This window comes from Varanus komodoensis, unplaced genomic scaffold (assembly GCF_004798865.1).
Source record: "Varanus komodoensis strain SLA01 unplaced genomic scaffold, ASM479886v1 scaffold13_1, whole genome shotgun sequence".
NCBI lineage: Eukaryota > Metazoa > Chordata > Lepidosauria > Squamata > Varanidae > Varanus > Varanus komodoensis.
Window position 1 is genome coordinate 3396487 of NW_025335408.1, and position 22402 is coordinate 3418888.

The following is a 22402-nucleotide window of genomic DNA, read 5'->3' on the forward strand; positions in this document are numbered from 1 at the left end:
ACACATGGCATAAACTGGTCCTGTGTCATTTCCTGAATTTGTGCTAGACTGAAATCAAATTAGAGAAGTGCATTTTTCCTGTCATAAGATCTTTAATATTTCTTAAGCAACCATCTGCATCAGCATCCTGTGGTCCAAATATTAGATTTTTCATCCTGAGATATATTTCATGGATCTTTCAAGGAAAGCCATCAATTGTTCTTATAATCCAAGTAGTAAAGCTTTTAAAAATATGTGAACAATAGCTTTAATTTGTAAGAAAGTTATATTGGCATATGATTGATCTCAGTTTGCACGAGCAATCTCAGTTGTATATATTTTTTAAAAATAGAGATATTGTAAGTTTTCATTAAACGCAATGCAGGAGAAAATACTGATGTGTGCAGTGAGCATTACCACTGTTTATTTTTTAAATTTATGGGATTATATGGGCTACTGGCATGAGAATTTTTTTGCTGGAGCTGATGGTTCAAATGACAGTGCATAGCTCCCAAATTCACACCTTTGGAATGAAATCATTGTTCTCATTTATAAAACATGAAACATTTTCTTATTGAATGACTATTCCATTGCAACATGGAATAAGCAATGAGATCAGTTTCCTTTTATGATTCTGTATAGGAAGTTTTGTAATGTGATGGTTGCGTCATTAAAGGACAGTTACCTTTCCTTTAGCCTTTCCTGAACTTTCATGCATTTTCAGATTTACATGTTGCATAAGTACCTTTATTTGTAGTTTTCTGTCTATGTTTGTTCTGTGTTACGATTGTCAAGTGTGCTTTGGAAAGAATTTTCCCTCTTGTTTGACTCTGTCTTGTCCTGGATAGCTACAGAGAAGTATGTCCACCTCAGAAATTTGTACCAGAAGAATGTGCACCTCAGAAATAGGCAGAGCCAGGATGAGGACCTAACATACTCTAGTAGATAACATATTTTGAGTAGGACTTTTCCCTTTCCAGTTCATCACAATTAATTTGCTACAATTAGCAAAGCAGAACAGGAGTATTATATGTTAACTGGGGAAATAAAGTTTTATTATTTCACTGCGTCACTCAAGCAACTTAGAAGTCTCAGAGGAATCAAATGTGAATGATTGAGCCAGTAATAAAAGACATCAACATGGAAACTCTACATGGAAAACCTAATTATTTGTTATTTAAACAGTGCCTTACATTTGTAGACTTGTACGCAGATTGGGTCAATTTGGACTCAGTCTGCTCCATGCACCAATTGTGCGAAAAGGGCTCTTGAATGAATTTGTCCCTTGGCTGTTTAATTTTCTGGTTTCAAATAATAGATAACAATTAAATAATGAAAGGATGGTCCTGATTTTAATCATCATAATTTTAGAGTTGTTGATTAAGGTGTTTTACCCCACTCTTCAGCCAAGAAATGTTCCCAGAATGATTTACCTCTATCAGTAATCATTACAGTCCCTGCCTACAATCTTAAAAAGGGGAAAGGGATGGGGTGGGAAACGAAAAAATACTAATCTACCCTGCCATATTCACTCTAATTTAGCTTCCATTTCCTTGATCCATACATTATTCTGGGCCCAGTAAAACATCTGTAAGTATGCAAGAGTTGTGTCTTCTCACGGAGAGTTCAAGAAAGAATTATCTTTGCAATATCCTTGTAGAGATGGGGTGATTAGAGCCATTTAACATTTTCTCTTAACATCATTCATGATAACAGAAAATAGTGAACTGAAAAATCTGTATAATTTTTGCAGGGAAGGTGTAAGAAGAGGATTCTGGTCATGTTCCCTTGACCTCAGTCCCTGTAGATTTTTGTCTTTTGATGGAATATTTTCTATGTAACTGCATTCCCCCATGTGTATTCTCTAAGGGAAGAAGGCCAGGATGTCACACAGGAATCCTCCTTTTGATGCTGCTCATGATGAATAAGGCTTTAAAGTCAGCTCCATGCTCAGTTTCACATTGTGAGCCACTCTTGCTTGACTGATGAATGGAAGGAACATGCATATTAAGCCAAAGGGTTGGGAAGAGAATTTTTTTAAAGTTACAAAAAACATCATCCCTCTTCTTAATGGTGGTGGTTATATTTCATTGGTGGCTGCTAAAATAATCCTTTCTCAAAATATCAGACTCTTGAGATGTACAGCCCTTATCTAGAAGTATTCTAGTATGCAAACCCAAATAATGTAAAAAGGGTAATTTCTGGTTAGAGAAATCTTGCACACATCCATATGTCATGGCAAACTGTAAATAAACATAAATCACATGTCTACCTTCTGAGGAAACATATGAGAAGCCAAACAGTTCTTCTCTTTATGGACAAGCATCATCCTGTATGTCCATCACCAAAACTGAGCAAAATGATGAAAATTCTGTGTATTACATTGAATCATACCTGGCTTTTTTCTTTCTATAGTCTTTGTTTGCTTTTTCTTGGTGGTCTTTGTCCAAACCAGTAACCATAAATCTCAAATCAAGATCAGGAAGAACATTCTTCAATGTGTTTCAGAAGTCAGGTAATTTTCAATGAGATTTACTCTGATGTAAATGCAAAAAGAATAAGTAAAATACAAAGGCATTGATAATCATAAAAGTTCATTACAAACCATGTCCAAAAAGGTCAAATTGGACCAACATCAACAACTCAAGTTTACTATGACAGTGCAATGGTACATTCATACTTAATCTCTGTCCAGTGCAAATACAAGCTAAGCTCACCATCAATGCTAGTGTGCATTGTTTCAGATAAGTGTAGGGCAAGGTTTTCTGTGATAGTGAAATAATGATTAATGGAGCAATCCACTCAGAAGTAAGCCCCACTGAGTTCAGTTAGACCTATTACCAGGTAACTAGGTATAGGATTGCAGCCCAAAAGCTTCAATCTCACAGGCACTTTACTAGGAGTGAGCACCACTAAACTCAGTGGACATATTTCTGAGTACAGCGGCATAAGATTGTGCAGTAAGATACACAGGCATTCCTTGGATCCCCATTAAAAAATAATAATACAGATGTGGGGTCAGAGGCAGTCTCAAGAACATAAGTGAGCATTTTGCTTCCCAGTACTGCTGCCAACTGAGTGCCTGAAAGCTGAGAGAGGCATCCTCCTTCTTCCTCCTTGTTGAAAGAACTTTTAAGAACAGCAAAGCAAAACAGAAAATGCCTCGTTCCGCTTTCAGGAACTCAGTAGGAATCTGCAAACATCTAAAGGGCCTATAGTGCCAAGGCAAATGTCTTTAGTCAGAATGTATCGTTATTCTGGAGTAACAACAGATAGCACTGTGCACTGTGATCTTGCTGATCTCATTGAAAGATTCAGTCACGTATATCAGACCCAAAAGTTCAACCCTGCTCGACGTGACTACAAGCACGTTGATAAAGCTAATCCTTTCCCCCCGTTTTTGTCACCATGCCACACTTTGCTGCTTTACTCTAAACACTGAACATTATGCATTCGATCAATAGCCAAGCAAATTGCAACATTCACAGCTGGCGTTATTCCTCAAGGTCTTGTTCCTTGTGCTGGATATTGACATTTCATTTTATCTGTCCTGAAATCACCCCGTTCAATTTTTAAATTCCAAAAATTGTCAAGAAGGGCCATTCTGAAATCCACGTTCCACATTCAAATCTAATTGGCCATTTTAGGAGTGTGATTTGTTTTTTCTTTGCTTTGCAAAAAAGCTTTGATTTTTATATGTCCCATAATTATAACTGTCAAGTGAATTTTCTACCCACTTACCTAAACTAGCATAGAAACCATTAATCTACAATTGTAATTCTTTTCACCTGGAGAGCCATCAAAGCCTTGATGCAAATTGACTTTATAAGGAATTCTTTGGTGTCAGGAAATAAGCAGTGGGTACTTTTAACACAGTGTATGTGCATTTGATTGTATTATACATATAAAACATGAGTGTACTGATATATTTGCTTTTGCCCACATGTCAGGATGTAGTCCTACTTGGGCATGAAGAGGTCTCCCAGCACCCAACATTCCTGGTTAGTACAAGGAATGATCAAGCAGTTCAGAAAAGCATGCACACAGACGTGCGTGCACGCACACACACACACACACACACACACACACACACACACACACCATGTGGAGAGATTACACATCTGGAATTGTTTAGCTTAGGGAAAAAAGGCAAATAAGGGAAGACATGCCAGAAGTGTACAAAAGTGTGCATGGTGTAGAGGAAATGAAGGCGTTTTCTCTCCCTTTCTCATAGCACTGGAACCTGGAGTCATTGTGATTGGTGGGAGAGTCAGGACAACTAAAGAGAAGTGCTGTTTCCTCCAGCACATAATTAAGCTGTGGAATTCACTTCCACAAGGAGGAGTGGTGCCCACCAATTGAGAAAGCTTTAAGAGAAGATTAGATAAAGTCATTGAAAAGAAGGCTATCAATGACTACTTGTCTTAACAGCTATATGATATCTCCAGTAGCCGAGGCAGTATTCCTAGGTGCACCAGTTATTACTGAGGATGGGAAGAAGGGCGCTGTTGCACTTCTGTCCCACTTGTGGGTTTCCTGTGGGCAGATGGTGGGCCACTATTCAAGCAGAATACTTGACATTAAGAACGTGAGAGCCAGGTAGAGGGTGTGCCTTAGCTATCAAAAGTCTGGGAAGTATCATGGGACTATTAATAGAAGGATACTTTATTTACTATTTAGTTAAAGCTCTTCAACCAGAAGGGCTCCTTGAATGGCTGACATATCAATAAAAACATGGCTGTCCCTGCCTTCAGCCTCCCACAGAGACAACCTAAGAGGGAAACCTAAGAGGCAACATGAAAGGGAAAAAAGATTGAGGAGGAAGATGGAAAGCAAGAAAACTCAGCTGCCATTCTTAATATTCTAAGGTTTTTATCGGACCTGGGTGTTGTTGGGTACCAGCCAAGGGCTCGGCAGCCAGCAGAATCCAACTGGCAAGGTATCCTTGGATTGTTCGTCCTCACCATCATCACCACCCCTTCTTTTTCAATGGCCTCTTGTTTTGACTGAGACATTGGTGGGAGGAGCAGAAGACGCCCCTGCCTGCTTGCTCACTCTCTCTCTCTGCCTGTTAGAGAAGCAAGTGGTAGCAACGATATGAGAGGAGGTGAGCAGCAGCTGACAATGGTGGTGAGAAGGTAGAATCACTGTGACTTGGCTTGCTCAAGGGTCCTCAGCAGCCTACAGCCAGTATTTCGTGTTGCTGTTACAAGCTGTCAAGTCATTTCCAACTTACGGCAACCCTATGAATGAGCGCCCTCCAATTGTCCTATCCTCAACAGCCCTGCTCAGCTCTTGTAAATTCAAGGCTTTGGCTCCCTTTATGGAGTCAACCCATCTCTTATTCCGACTTCCTTATCTTCTTCTGCTTTTGACTTTCCCTAGTGTGATTGTCTTCTCCAATGAATAGGCAGTACGGATTCTTATAGGGGACAGTTGTGATGTTGTAATTATCAGAACAGAATAGAAATAAGTGGACTATAGAGCCATCAAATACACTTGCCTTCTCTGTTTCCACATTTGGTGACCCATCAGACTGCAGGCCTGTGCCTTTCCAGCTTTCCAACATGCTAGCTGAAGACGTAAAGCTATGCAGGTATATTGTTGATTTTCTTATCACAGCCAGCTGGAGAGGAAACAGTTCAAAAGGAGGAAGCACCAAAAGCTTCTGGTTTGTCAGCTGCCCCAGTGGACTGGTCCTGCTTTCTAACTCTCTCTCTGCTAAAGCCTGATAGCATGGCTACAGTATGAAAGTGAAAAGTAAACCCTGATGAAGCTGGCTTCTCGGGAGAGATGGTGGCAGGTGATGCAAAATACTACTCTAAAAGAACAACAATGCATTGCTGGCAATACTCCATCTAAGACTATTGCTTATTTAAAAATTTACAGCAATAAAATATTTCTACACTTCGAAAAATGCGGAACTGTTAGAAACCCATTTACTGAAATATTTGCATCAACAACCTATTTCACATTCATTTGAAAAATCCTATGTTGTTAGAACTTTATTCACTAGAGTACTGCTCAAAATGATTTCCAAGCATGAATTCTTTGTCCAATTTGCGTGATGAAGGAATTTTGTGAAAAATGTTCCATCTGGCTTTGTGACTCTTTCATTCCATCATCTGCTCAGGGAATAGGATTTTTAAGGATGGTAAAAAATGCCATTTCTGTGTACAAATCTGTGTTAGTGCCAGTGTTAAATTGTACATCCATGGAACTCACACAATTTGTACCAAGCATGTTTGCTCTATGATCTTCAGCTCAGATTCATAGAAACCGAAACCAACTGAATCCACTGTCTATTTCTGTGACATCCCTAGTAAAAATGGAGAAATAGTTTGTTTTCATGGTTCTTCTAGCTGGAACTTTATGAAACCTTTTGAATAGCTTCATCGTTATGCATGCATTGTTTGAGGTTTTAGTTTCATGAAAACTTTTCATAATATTACACGTTATTTCTATGCTTATTATTATTACCACCAAGAAATGATGATAAATTCTTGGAAGACACCAGAGGAAATGCTTCATGCAAATGAAAAAAGTGGTCCAAATATCATTTTAAATTTCTTGTCATAACCTATAAATAAATGCTCATAAGTCTATGGTTCTAAACACCCTTAAAATCTTACCCCAAGTATATATTACAGTATGTGGGCATAAATGTCTTATACTTAATTACCACAGTAGAGTTATTTAATAATACACTTAAATATAGTTTTCTAAATACTTTAATCCACAGATAAGACCACAAATAACATTGTATATGGCATATTACTGCAAAGGGAAAAATTCTACATATGTTTAGAATGAAGAAACTCCAAGCATGGAGGACTTTGTTTCCTTTAAGCATGCATAGAATTGAACCTTGAAAGATGAAGTTCTGACCCAACAATCTTCAGTTTCCCCTAAAAGCAGGTACCCTTCACTGGTAGCAGCTTCATCAGTATTTCAGAGCATTCAGTAATCATTAACTGTTCTTTGTAAAATGATTGCCCCTAATATTTGTACTTTTATTTATATAGAAGACTGTCCCTGAGTTTGAAAGAGAGTGACTGAGATCAAACAATTCAGGCAGGGCATTATCCAGCATCCTCCACCCATGATGCACGTACGCCTCTGCACGCAGAGGGATACCCGCATCCAAAGCAGGGTGCAATGCATCACAGTGGCATTCCCCACTGCCCTGGGCCTTGCATCAAGGAGGCAGTCCCAGAATCCTCCTCTCCAGCTCACCCAGAATGCCCCTGTAACCCTATCGGAGGCTAATTTCTCTCTTTGGAGAAGCAGACAGTGCTGCTCCTCACAGGACCTCGGAACTGGAACTCCAAGCAATGCTGTGGGTCCCCCAACAATGTTAGGAGGCCATAGAATTGCACCCTACAGTTTGCAAAGACATTTTTGGATAAGTGATTGGGGTGTTGGGTGGGGACATTTCCCAGTACTGTATTTTACCTACATTCTGTTTTTGAAAGGAAACTGGTGATTTGCCAAATTTTTGTTCTGCAATGAAATCAGTGAGAGCTTTATACACTTACATCCATTCTTTCTTTGTGGCATTTCAGGGTAGAAAACTTACCTGTTTTAGTGATTGTACATGTCCTTTTGGTAGCTGCATAGATTTCGTTGTTGTGTCATGTGGGTCAACCAGAGATGAGACTGGAAAAGAACGTTGGCAGAGAGTGGTGCATGCTGTTTCCCACAAACACACACACACATACACAGTGGTATACAATGAAATGATGTAAAGTCTGAAGTATTGTGGGAATAATTAAAATGGTAGACACCAAGAGAAACACCAGTTGTGGCACCATTACAGGGACACAAAACAACACAGTTTTAAAAAAGAACGAAAAGTAGGAATATGAGCAGCAGATGAAAGAACGTTCATGGATGCATGGATGGATGTCAGAATCATATACTAAAGCAAATGTGGCTTTGAATGATGAAAGCATTAATGCAAAACAAAAAAAAATCTTGAACACCAATATGTTGGCAGCCTGTGGCTAATCCTATGTCCATGTTTACTACTACGGAACAGTTTGAGAGATTCTTATAATGCAGAACGGCTCAGCGGGAAAAAACCATAAAGCACGGAAAATGGTGAATGCTTTCCCCTGAAGGCACAATCCTATGTGTGTTTAAACATTTAAAAAAATCATAAAACTTTAACACGCATAGACTTGCAGCTTTAATGGGAAAGAACACTGGCAGAGGAGAGAGGAGAGGTCAGTTTGAGAAGGAGAAAAGGAGGCTTCACAAGAATTATGAATTTTATGGGGAGGGCTAAACTGCCTTTGATATCATATCATGAGGGATGCAGTGGAGGGGTGGGTTAAACCGCTGAGCCACTGGGCTGGTTGATCGAAAGGTCGATAGTTCGAATCTGCAGACGGAGTGAGCTCCCGTACTCTGTCCCAGCTCCTGCCAACCTTGCAGTTCGAAAGCATACAAAGGCATACAAATGCTGTTACCGTCAATGGGAAGGTAACAGCTTTCCATGTTTAGTCATGCTGGTCACATGACCACGGAGACCGTCTGTGGACAAACGCTGGCTCCCTCAGCTAGGAAACGGAGTTGAGCAGCGCCCCCTAGAGCCAGGCATGACTGGACTTTAATGTCATGGGTCAATCTTTACAGCTGGTAGAGGACAGACTATACCAGCAACAGTCATAAATGCCTTCTCAGTCCTTGCCAATAAGAGCAGCTTCAGACCTGGGGTTTCCCCACCTGGGACTCACAGGACTTGCCCTACGTGAAGTTGGCAATGCCAGGCTGGATGAAACTAAGTTTCACTGGGCAGAAGAAGCTTCAGGTGCTTCAGGTGCCTGCATGTAGTCCCCTTTCTTTAGATATCACTGTCTCCTCTTCTCTGTGTTTGTTCCTCTTAAGGGTTCAGATTCAGGTGGTTCTGCTAACCAACACCAGATTCAGCCATATTAGTTGCTAGGCTAATTCTCTTGGGATAGAAGTCTGCAGCAGTGACATTTCTGACCCAAAGAACACTATAACCAGATCAGGAGATTTGAAATATAACTGGCATTATGAAAATATTTTTCCTCCTTCCAAAGTGCTATGTAGCATTTCACCTATCAAGACAAAGAGGGAAAAAGTACTCTTCCAGGCTAAATAGTCAGGTGCTTTGAATGGCAGATTTATTGAACCTATCAAGCATCATTTGCATGACAAACAAATATTCAGGATACGTTCTTAGTGACAAGCTATGTATTCCAGCCAGTTCAACTGTTCAAAGAAGCATGGCAGGAAAAGGAGAAATAATAACCATGGAGAAAGCTATATATCATGATATATATATATGTAATCTTTGCAGAGATCTAGTATAACTTGTTCAATTGATGTTATTTTGCAAAGCTCTGAGCTACAAGTACTCCTTAGAAGCAGAAGAATGAGGAACAAGAGAGACCAGTCTTTAATTACCACTTGTTTTCCATCCAGCATTGCAGTAGTATCATTGTCTTTCCCAAGACACAAACTTATTTTAAAATATGTATTTATCATAATCATTAATGCCATCAAATGGGTCTCTCAGCGCCAAGACACTTTGCTTCAGCATCAGGTCCTTCTTGATTACTCACCTGACAAAATTCCATATTACAACTTTTCCCATGCTACAAGGACTGAAAAGACCATCCTGGGTCTCTCTGTGCAAAGGCTTAACAGTGTTTGTATTTGTCCTTCCTCCAAGGATCTTGGGGAAGCCTCAGTGGTGTCATCCCATTCTTAACGTTCCCAACAACCATCCACTAAGACAGAAGTTATTTATTTGTTTGTTTGTTTGTTTGTTCCATTAAAGAATGCATAGATTGCAACTTTAATCCAAAAGTAGGGTATCAGGGTAGTGAATGTGGAAAAATAAAATCTACAGTACAGTTAAAAAAAAACAAAGCAGTAAGACTTTGAGCAAAAATATATAAAATGAAGATACAGGCTAAAAGTTAGCAACAGGTTCAGTATTTCCCAAAAGACATGCGGCTAAATGGGTATCTGACCTTGTTTCTCCCCAGCCTAACAATGCTTTAGCCAGTTCGCCACAGTAGTCAACTTGTTTTGACCAAGCTCACTAAAACTGACCGAGTACTTAGCTAGTCATAAGCAAAGAAAATTCCTTTGGCCATATGATCACTATACCATGTTTTCCATGACTGTCAGAGAAGGCATGGGAAGTCAAGAAAATCCTCTACAGAAGCAAGCATTCCTAAGCCTAATCGAAAAAAAAGTTAACTGAAATGGATGGAAAGGGAACAGCGAAGTTCTTCTATACTGCATCTGGAGCTTTGCATAGTAATGCAACTGCACAAGCAGGCCAAGATGCTAACAACAACATCAACCTTGCATTTTCTAATCACCTCGAAGCTAAACTGGATGAGTAGAGATCATGCAATCATAGAAAGTAACAATATAACTAGTGCTTTGTGAAAAATGTCTCCCATTTTTTCACCGATCTCATTGAATTTGATAGAAAATAAATTGCTTTAAAAAAGAAATTCAATGCTGATGAACATTTGGGAGAAATTTTCATGGGTTAGGTTTAGGTTTCTCATACTTACCTTACTTAAAGAGAAATCCTGTGTAGGATTAGACCGTTCCCAGCATGAAGCCTTAGGAGATGGCCAAGGATAGCATAGCAGTATAATATCTTCCATTCTATGATCCCCTTTCCAGCAATCTGTGATTGCTTGGCTTCAATTAAAGCTTCAGAAAAGACATCATGAGATAATTCCTCCTAAAGGATGTCTTCAGATCAAGAAGTGTGGGATGACAGGAAGGCACAGAGCATGTGTAACAAACAGAAGACACATCCAAAGTAACCTCATCTGTCATGTAGTGATGAAGTAAACTCAAAATCTCACAGAAATAATGCATACAATATACTAAGAAAGAAGCAGAACAATGACAACTTCTTTCATGGCTGGTGAGGAACTTGGTGGGGGGACTTTGGCACTGCACCAGCTCCACCTCTTCTCTGCAGTGAGACACAGTATATATTTATTTAAAACATTTTATGCTGCCTAATTGTGCCACAGCACCTCTGGGTGGCTCACATTCACAAGATAAAAATACAATAAAAACCAATTACATAATATTAACAATAGAATATCAATAAAATACAAACAAAAATACAATACAATACAATACAATACAGCATTCACTATTAAAATAGTTTTTAAAAAGGAAGGTCTTTGCCTGGCACCAAAAATGAATATAAGGAAAGCGCCAGGCAGATCTCTTTGGAGAGAGCATTTCAGATATGGGGCGCAACTGCAGAAAAAGTCAACACAGCACTTCTCCTTTCACAGCTGCACTGTGGGAGACGCAAATTAGGGCCAGCCGGCTTGCCAAGCCACCCCCCCTCCCAAAAAGAGAATCTGTGGTAACTCCTGACCATGTTGATCAGCCTTGTCTGTGAGAAGCCATTGTGAGGGTGTGTCCCCACAACCCTGCTTCTCCTGGAGACATTCAGTGAGATTGTCCCCTCAGTTGCTCTGCTCACAGGTAAGGTGGATGATTTTGAAAGGCCAGCTGTGCATAGCTCAAAGTTTAACCAGGGATGAGTTTTGGCTTCCAGAGCCTCCGCATTCAATCAATAGCCCAGAAAAAACAATCCAAAGTCAATTCGAATGTCGTTATGGACATTCAGTTCTTTCTGCTGATGATGAGTTCTGGACAAAAGCTAATTTGCTAACATTTCCCTGGAACAGTGTTGGACCATTTAGTACATGCCTTCTGATCATAGCATCTTGAGGGTAATTAGGGTTCATCAGAAACATGGAGGCTAGGAAAACTTTGCACTGGACTTACTGAGTAAAGAGCTTCAGTAGCATACAAAATATTTGGCATGGGACGAAGTGGTTCCCTGGGCTGAGAAGTTGGTATAGCTTTATTTATTTATTTAGGAAATTTATAGGCCGTCCGTTACTGTCATCTCTGGACGGCTGTACAATAGCTGGTACAGTTGCTGCTCACTGCAGTAAAGCAACATTTCTGAAGCTGTATTTGATCTCTGTGATTATTGTATATGTACATATTTAATTAGCTGGTTATTAAAATTAATTATTAATCATTAATTAGACCATATTTATTTTGAGAGTATTGTAATTAGGATAGTTCTATTTTATAGTTCCTTTAGAGGGGTCAGTCCAGTTCTTTAAAGAAATATCTTGGGATATAGAGCAGCAGATTTCTTGATTTTTAGCTTGTATCACCCAGTTTCTTGTTTTTCCATTCCAGATTACTGTGAAGATCTAAGCTCAGTCAGAGTACTGACCTGATAAGATCACTCAACCACACATCAAAATTTTGGGCCTGGATATTGTGGGGTAGGGTTCCACCCTCCCACCCAGATCTGCAGCATTCAGCTTACTAAACCTCTTACTTCTAATCTTTTATATTGGCAAATTAGTTAAGTTTCCAAGATACATTATGTATAAAGAAATAATTTAACTGGAAAAGAAGAAACTCAGTACAAAATATCTCGGCTAGAAGCCAAGTTTGAAATCCTAATCCAATTCATGCTAAAGTCATGTATACATTTGCTAAGGGAATATTAATTGAAGGAATGCTGGTGGCACAGTGGCTTAAAACTGCTGTGCTGCTGGACCGGTTGATTGAAGGTCGCCGGTTCGAATCTGCACAACGGGGTGAGTTAATTGAGCATAATGGGACAAATTCTGGTGAAGATGCACACAGGATCTGCTTGTAAACAGGTGTGGAATGAAGCCATTTCCCTCTTTCACATTTTGAAGTTTAGTTTAGTAGGGAAATAGAATCAAAATGAAGCAAATACCATTTCAGAGTGTATGAACTGGCACTGCAGTAAAATTGCTTGGCAGGGTGCTATACATATACACTAACATTTGTCTAACTGACAAATGCCTCAGGAAGAGATCCCCTCTTCAAATCATGAGCAGCAGTCATCTCTTTAGAACAGCTGATCAGCAGAAGTACTTTTTACCAGTCTTCTGGGTTCTGAAAGAAAAAAATCAGTTATTGCTTTTGAACTAGACAATGCCCACTTAACTTGATCACACAAGCTGAACTGCTTGACTCTTTAGAGAGCTCCCCTGATTGTGTAATGCTCATCTTCTAAAGTAAAGGTCTCCAAGGGATTGTCAGCTGATTCCCATCTTCGAGGGAGCAGCAAAGATTCACAGGGACTACCCTGGCCATCACTCTGTTTGTTTGTCTGTCACAGGTTCTGGGATGATAGGCCCAGTGCTGCGCATGGGCAGCAGTCTGACTCTGGGCACCTCTCTCTGCAGTGCCCTACCTCTCTCCCTTTTTAAAATTAAAATGTCAAAGCACAGAGAGAGCCTCCAGCTGTGGCCAGTTTCATTTCCCATGAATATGCAAAAGGCACAGAGCCATTCCTAGGAAATGAAGCTGGCAGGTGGCTGCAGGCTGGTGCCCTCCTTGGCACCAAGGAAAAGAAGGGGACAGAAGGGGGGATTCCTGCCACTTCTGTGTGCTGACTGAATCAGAAAAAGCCAAGGAGGGCAGTAGAGGATGGGACCAGGAAAGGCAGCTGGAGATGGGCCAAGCCAATACCAAGTAAAGGGAACGACAGCAGCAGGCCAGCGTGGTGAGGGGAGGAGCTGGTCTTGAGCACTGGGAAGCCAGGCACTATGTGCTGGTATGTCTGAATGGAGTGGTCCAACATGCATGTGAAAAAGAGGGGAAAGGTTTCAGGGGATTTTGTGAGCTTGCAGTGAGAAGAAGGGAAGGTGGTGTGTGCCTATAAGCATATACTCGGGCTGCAACTGTACATTGTGAATGGATAGAGGAATGGCTGAAAGTGTGGTGTGTGAAAGGGGGAAGGGAGCGAGAGTAGGGTGAAAAAATGCATATAAATAGTGATCCAGGGTAAGAATCCAGGGAAATGGGGAAAAGTTGAATGATTTGGCAGACAGAAATGGGAGAGTGAAAAATATTTTCCCTTCTGTGAAATGGCTTTCTGTTGGCACAGAAAGCCAAGGATACAGAGGAGCTTAGTGAATTGAGCTCAGATCCTATCTCTGCCTTGTGCTCAGTCTTTTGGGCAGGTCACTTGCTCCCTCTGAACAGCCACAGCTGACATGGCAGCCATTTTGTGTTGGTGCTCAGGACAGTTTCAACAGAAATACTAAGAAAAAATGTGCGCTGATGCACACTTTTGCTATCAGTGCCCATCATGCTTCCCAGGAAGAACACGCTTTTCTTTGGGGGAGGAGTAACAGATGGCAGAGCACTTACTCCAGCTCACAAAAAGTGTTGACTCTCATGTGGGAAGGAGTCTTATCACAGTGTCACAGCTGAAGCCAGACTAAGAAATTCTTCTTACCACACGAACACTGCTCTTTTCACACATTCAGTTACAAGTCATTGAGTGGTAGGCTCTCAAATGATGTGCCCAAACTCATTACTTGATATCTGTGTTGCAGTGATCAGATGCAAATCAGAACAGAAACAAGAACAGAGATCTGCAGACAAGTAGCCCATAATGTCAAACATAATTTGTATCTTTCAAAATGTCTGTTCCACAATTTTCCTTTTCCAACTATGGAGCATCACTGACATCTGCAAGTGGCTTCAGGTGCAATCCTATGCCTGTTTAGACAGAAAAAAGGCATACAAAAAGGCTGTAGCAAGCTAAGAGTTGTAAGATTTTTTTCCTGTCTATACATGCATAAGTTCATGCCCTGAGTTACTTAGCTAGCTCACAAGCAAGCAGCAACAGGATAAGTCTAGAATTGCAGGACCTCGGATAGCTCCAAGACAACTTCAGTGGAGTCCAGGCCCTCAGACCCTCTCATGCTGGACTACACCCTCTCAGGTTCTGCCTCCTTCTTGCAGAATGGAGAACCATAAAGGACTAGTCTTGTGCTCTCAAGCCTAGTGCTCTGTCATCTTTCAGCCATTTTCAACCTTGTATATTATCTGCTCTAAGAAACATGCATTGAGGAACACAAGGTTTCTGACATAGATGGGGTCAATCCATCAGGAGAATTCAGGCTAACTTTTGTTGTCTTTATGAAGTCAAGTTCAGGGGTCAAGCACTCCTGACCAAAGATGACCCATCTAGACTTGGCATGGAAGGCCTAGCTCTATGTTCAGCATCTTCAAAACCTTCACTTGCTCTTCTAATCCAGCTGACATCCACCTCCTGTGTCAGGATCTTCTGTTCCTTAGGATAGAGATCATGATAGAAATAAATTACAATCTAGAACCATTTTGAGTGCAGTGCCAAACAGAAGTCTTTGTTCTTTACATATACCATTTTCTATGAGTTTATTTTACTTTCTTTCATGGAAATCTCAGTAATGTCCTTTTAAAGATATTTTAAAGAATGTGAAAAGTTTAAAAGTTTGTAAATTGCTTTTGGGTTATTCTGAGTTTCTTGCAACATGTTTTCCTGAAGACGACATGTTATTTCTGCTAAAGATTTTATCTGTTACCCAGGTTGGATTCTTACAGCATGAATAGCATGAATTTTTCTGTAACTATTTTGTGAATATGCTTATCTACATATTATCCACATAACTAGTTCCAACATTGCATGCTTATCTGTGGCTGCTGTCAGAAATGCCATTGATTATTCATTTGGATTGCTTATCTCCAGTTAAAAGTTGTACAAGTCCTCTTGGATTTTTTCCTAATCCCAAAACACATGCCTTGGACACTGACCCCCAGGTAGAGGGGCTAAATGAGTAATTAGCACCATCCAGAAAATGCCAGAATTTGGTCCTCATACTACACCTAAGTCCAGTGACCAGTAATCATCTGAATCTATGATTCTAAGGTCACTGTACCAAGCATCGGAACAAAACCCTACCTAGAGCTCAACATCCTTTCTAATGTTCTCCATTTCTAATCAGACTATTTTGGAGAAAGCAAATAGCTGCCTTGAAAATGCTGCTGATGCAGAACAGCTTCAGATGGTTAAAAAAATACCCTTGGGTTATTCTCAGTTCCTCACATTTCCTGGAGATTATATGTTAGTTCTACCAAAGATGTTATCTCTTATTGTAGTCAAGCCCTTACAGAACAAATACTTAACATTTTTGTACAACTGTTTTGTGAATGTGCTTATCTGTACACTATCCACATACTTCATTCCAGCTGTGTTTAATTCCACTGGTAACTATCCAGACCAGCAGGAATCAGCAATGTGAATCAGTATCCCAAATACATGAACAATGGGTGACCATCTGCAAAACACCACTCTGTATAAAAGCACATAAGCATTCCCAAAAGGCATTTCGCACAACTCGATGGGCGGTCTTGTAAACTGTGAGCCTTTTTGGGCATTTTGCTTTACATTATACATCGCAGAAGTCAGTTTGTGGCCTAATGCTCAGATGAGTTACCTTTCCAGGTTATCAGTGAAAATGTTGTCTCCTTGGACCATCCTTTTGTCTTTTGTAAGACGTCCAGAGACTCCAGTATTGGACGGCATATAAAAAGTTTAAGTAAATAAATAAAGACTCCCTAAACTACATCAGATTGTTGCATCAGAGCATCAGGTACACATTTTCACTTAAATACAAACGTTTCTGTTCATGAGGTTTGAGTTATTGGTTTGAGATCAATACACACTCAAATGCTGAATATTCTCATTAGCATATCTGCCCACAGTTCATATAATACTTACCTCAAGCACTTATCTGGCAGCTGGAATAAGCCTTAGAGATGGTTTACTGAATGGCTTTGTCAGATTCTCAGATGTAATTGGCTAATGGATAGCATCATTCATGTGTAAATGCTTTATAAAATGATTGTGTTTTGAGATACAGTGCACTGTGTTTTATCAATTAGGGATAATGAATTAGCATTTGTGGGCAACAGAGCTAATATGAGTGCTGTGGAAAATGCCATCTATCTAGAAAATAATCAAAAATAATTTGTCTGCAAATGTTGCAGGGTTGCTATGTTTTTATCTGTCCTACCACAGCTGGAAAATGTGGGCAGGGGGGTTATAAACTGAATATTTAGAGCTCAATGGAAAATTCCATAAATGTAGACTAACTTGAATATATTTAATATCTGTCATGAATATCATGCTCAAAACAAGCAACTGTTAAGGCATTACCATTAACTCATTGCATCATATTTAATGTGTTCTGTCCAATTTTTATTACTTCTATATTTTATAAAATGATAACAGTACAGTTATCTATAAATCCTACAAACAATCATTTCTAATACTACTTCTTCAATATCTCTAGAGCTGTTAAGATCTGCAACAGAAAATAAAAATGAATGGGAAATTCCTACAGAAGCTATGACTATTAAATCAGAACAAGCCAAAATCTTAAAACAGAGTTTGATGTTTAAAGTCCCACCTTTTTATGAACATGGTGACCAAAGGGACTTAACTACTGGAGTATAACAGAAAATAAAAAACTTTCTAGGAAAATCGCAGCAAGCTGAGAACAAAGAAGAGAAAGGGTACACGAGTAGGCTCGTGCATATTTTGGCTAAGATGTGGATGTCTGCACTGGATCAGTGTAAACTTGTGACTTTTTGTAGCCATTTTTCAAATAAGATAATTTGCATTCTGGGGATATCATGAGTGGGTCTTCAGTATGTTAGCCATGTTAGACTGTTAGAGCAAAAACAAAGCCTTTTGTCATTCTAAAGACTAACAGGTTCACGAGGAGTGGAGGAGTGGATCCACTCAGCAAAAGCAAAAGGCTGGATAAATATATAAAAGTCGATGTCTTGCCATATAATAGCAGCCCTGTTCCAAAGATAGCTGCAGCAGAGCTGCTGGTCTCAGTCTGCAAGCTGCAGCTTTGTCCACTTGCCATGGAAAACTATTGGATAACAGCTTGACTGCTCAAAACTGATCGCACTCTGCCAACCCCAGATCCCAAGGGCTGCTCTACAGGTTTTCCATATCATTGCTAGGCCACTGGTGTCTCATCCTACATGTTGCTGATTACCAGATGCAAAACATTTCTTCTCTATTAAATTGTATGACAAAAATGGGAAGTACCAGCTACTTAAATCATCTTTACTGAGCCTATAACATTTGGTCTGTATTAATTGATAGTTTATACATGCATGCATGGTGGTGGAAGCTGGAAGGCTATTTAGTAGGAAAGGTAGAGAAACACTTTGCACATGTTCAAAGAGACTCTCTGGCAATTGCAGCAAAATAGTGCTGGGTGCTCTGAGTATACATTCACCAAGTGAGTAGGAATGGTCTCTGCATTTTTCATCTTTCCAGTCATAATGTTAAGTTTACCCTGAAGTTTGAGAATTGTTCCAGTCTTACATCATGCTCATCCTAAAGAGATTTTTTTAAATGTCACTCAACATGTATATGTATTTTTGTGTACATTTCTCCTGACATAAGTAGCTTTGTATGCAATGTACTTTGTAGCTTTGTAGCTTTGTATGCAATATACATGTTTTCACAAGTAATTTTTCTATTATAATGCATTTTTTCACCAACCATACACGTTCCCCTATTTATAATGTGCATTTTCCCCTAATATACATATTTTTGGTTGAAGAACATCTTTATAAATTTGGAAATGTGCAAATCATAAGGATGGCAGTGTTTGGTTCACATATTGGTTCAACAGCATGAATTTAGGTAAATTCTCACTTAAATGCAAATCAATCCAATGTCCTTTAGGTGAGTGGATGCATATGTAGAGAACCCTCTTGGCCACAAAATGGTCGGTAAGATCATTTCCTCATAACTTTTGTTGAGATCTCCATGTGATGCATAAAAGACATGCATTTTTAATAACTGAAATACAGATATTTCCCGTAATGCACAGTGGTATATTACTAATTTGAACTAGTATATTTCTCTCAAATAAAAAGAGAGGCATCACAGGTTATATGAACAGATGTCTGTTTTTGCAACTGGATTTCCCTCTGCTTTCTTCCGCTATGCAGTCCTCTACAACACACATGTACACACACACACCAAGTTTGTTCTGGAACATCCCCAATGCTCTGGGGTAGATCTGGGGACATGAGGAACTTGTTTGGGGGAAAGAAAACCTCTTCTGCCAATGGCTTCAGTTCAACCTTCTGATCAATGCCCAACACTGCTACAAGCCACATGATGGTAGCTTTTGAGAGTACACTAGGCCAAACTAAGGCATCTAATCATGACAGTTTGCTGAAGAGATTCGCACAGATCTGTCCTATTTGGAGTTACATTCTGTGGCTGTGCTACAAAGCACTAACCACCCACTCTGCTGGCAGTTATTCCTGCAATACAGCAACTTGATTGGTGCTAGCAAACTCCCAGCACAGGATACTGCCCTCAGTCAGAACATGCAACAAGAATGGATAATTAGCTTAGAAGAATGATTGCGACTGAAAAAATGAATTGCAATTTCTCTATAATAATGGAAGGAGTAAATGAAGTGCTATAATTAGAAGTGCTTAACTGTTTTCAAAATTTAATGAAGATAATGAACCTTGATTGTGCAAATGTTTGCATTTTTCTTTAGCATCCTAAATTGTACTATTCTGTGTTGGTTTTTCAGAGATTTTCCAAATCTTTCAAATGAAATGATTATTTGATCTAAATTATTGCAGCTGTTTAAGGATTCCAAGTTCACATTTCTTGTTGCTTTCTGTATTATCATCTAAGTAACCCACTTAAATATTGAATGTGTAGAAAATACTACCATAGCTGGTCATTAAGTTAAACTGTGCCATGCTGTCTGCAATCCCATGCCACTTAACCATGAGTAAATCCCACTGAACTCCCGTACTTATTTCTGAATATGCATATATAGGATTGCACTAACTAGGTTCTTTTCTTTTCCCATTTTCTTTAACCCTAATCCTAAGGCTGATTGAATGCCCTGCAGTAGAGGACAGTCTTAACCTGGTGCTGAAAACTGAGTAAGGCTGGGGCCAAACTTTATGTTTGGAGAAGCTTTTGGAGGATGCATTTACCAAAGCCAAGGAGCATGGGCCAAAAGCAAAAGGACAGGGTCAGTATTCCAAAATGCCAGGATATTGTAGCTAAAGTTTTTACTGCCAAAAGTTAAGCCCTGGGGAAGACTTTTAGGATGATAGAGATTCTGAGCAATAGGTGGAAAAGGACCACCTTGAATGGCAGTCAAGAGAAAGGGGAACAACCATCTGAGGTGCCTTGGGTGGATGGATCGAGATCCCTGGAAAGCCAGATCCGGCTGATCACCACGCCCCAGGAGTACACTTTCCCTCCAGCCTGCATGGGCTTTATAGCTTCTTAAGTTTCTTGGCTCAGTTCATTGAATGAGAAGGCCCTGGGCATGCTTGCTGTGCATTTCAGGGACAAAGAGGATTCCTGAACATGCTAAGGTATGTCCAGACCTTCAGGATGAGGCTTACAAGCTCTCTCCTGTCACCAGCCCAACTGCCCAGCTGGTGTTGCAACAACTCTGCCCTCTGCCATTTTGCAAGTGTTGCTTAAATAAGAATTGTTTAAGCAATTGTTAGAGAAGCCTTCTTTATATGCTTTCTCATAAATGCTTCAGAAAGACCCTGAGTTTTTCCAAGCGTTTTCTGAAAAGCTAAGAAATGCCAATCCAATATGAAATGAGCCAGGCTGTTGGTACAGGGTTCCACCCATCACTGTTCCAAAGGCACATTGTAGCCCTTCTGCAATTACAATACTCATTTCATTGGCTTCTACCCCTTGAATGTTTTCCTCATTCTACAAGCTGCATCATCCCTGATTTCCTGAGACTGGGGGTTCAGCCAATGCTCCCAGCCAGACACTGAGAAAGCTAACAAACTCTTTCATCAGCCATCTGGGATTTTATGAACATGAAACAGAACCAAGTGTTACTGGTGACTGATAGTATTACAAACCCAATTATCTCATCTCCCCCTAGTGACCTTAGATTCGTGCTGTGCAGGAATGGTGACAGCTAGAACCCTGCTGGATTCCAGATATGGAATGTGTTTGCTTGAACCGTGTCTTTCCCCTGGGATCCTTCAATGAAGAAAAGGCAGAACCTCATGAAAGCAAGACAGCCTACCCAAGAAAAGGGTCCACTGGTGTGTTCACAAACAACTGATGATCAAAGGCTATCTGTTGTTTCTGATAACTAACAGAATCAGTGTTAATTCTTAACCTCTGCCTGCCTTTGAAACAAGACCATCAGACAAAACTAACTCACAGTCCATACCTTCTTATGAATTAAAATCATGGTGATTTTTTCAGGTAATGTCTCTATAATGTTACTTCCAGAGAACAAAGGTGTGACTTTGTGGTAGTATAGATATTATAAGAATGAACTGTTTGAAATTTTGACAGAGATGTTGTGGAGTGATGCTTAGGACGTTGGAGTAGGATTAGAGAGACCCAGCCAGCCATAAAGCTCACTGGGTGACTTTGGGTCAGTCCCCGATTCTCAGCCTACTACCAAGGGCTCGTGTACAGATAAAAGGAAAAGAAGGAGAAGGAGGATATACACATCATGGAGGAAAAGGCATGATACAAATATAACAAATAAATACATAAAGTACACATTCTGCAACCATTTAGCATATCTTGTTACTTCTTGTTGCATTAGATGCCTGGGTATGTTATAGATCAGATCAAATACAAGCTTTCCCTAGATGCAAATAGGACAAAACTGAAGCTATCAATACTTTGGGCACATCATGAGAATGCAAAACTCCCTGGAGAAGGCAGTTGTGCCAGGGAAAGTCAAAGGCGGAAGGAGAGCAAACATGAGATGGGCTGTTCCATAAAGGAAGGCATAGCCTGGAATGTACAAGAGCTGAGCAGGGCTGCTATAGAAAGACATTTTGGGAGGAGCTCATTCACAGGGTTACCATAAGTGGGAGATGACTTGACAGTACATAACAGCAATAGTACATGTTATACCCCATTGCTGTTGTCATCACTTTGAAAAAAGGGTAAACGGAAAGTGAAGAAGTGGCACAGAAAAGGGACAGAAATTTACTTCAAAGTTTAAGGATGGAAATTAGTATTGGGGGGGAAACAAATTGAAGTGAAGAAAGAGGAAAGGGTTAAGCATTCTCTTCTGCTTTCCTGCCCTTTATCTCTTTTATTTAAAAGATAAAATACTCATAATAGACTTTTGTTTAATATAAGTAGAAGCACTTACAAGACCAGTTCTGCAATTTGGCAGACATTTCAATCAGCTAATTGAAGTGTTATGAAAGGGCAAGAAATTGTTAGCTATTAATATATTTTTGTTGTAACATTTCTACTAGGCAGAGCTGCCTGTGTGATTTTTTTAACCCCAAAAAACTCATTATTCTTAAGTATTTTGCAGCTTGACTAGCAGAGAAAGTGTCATATTTTGTTCTGCCTCAGCCATCAAAATAACTTGGGCCTGGCTGTTCAGCTATGGAAACTTCTCTGAAAGTCAAGATTCTGTCCTGGAACATGTGAATCAGTCACATAGAAATGGATGACTTACAG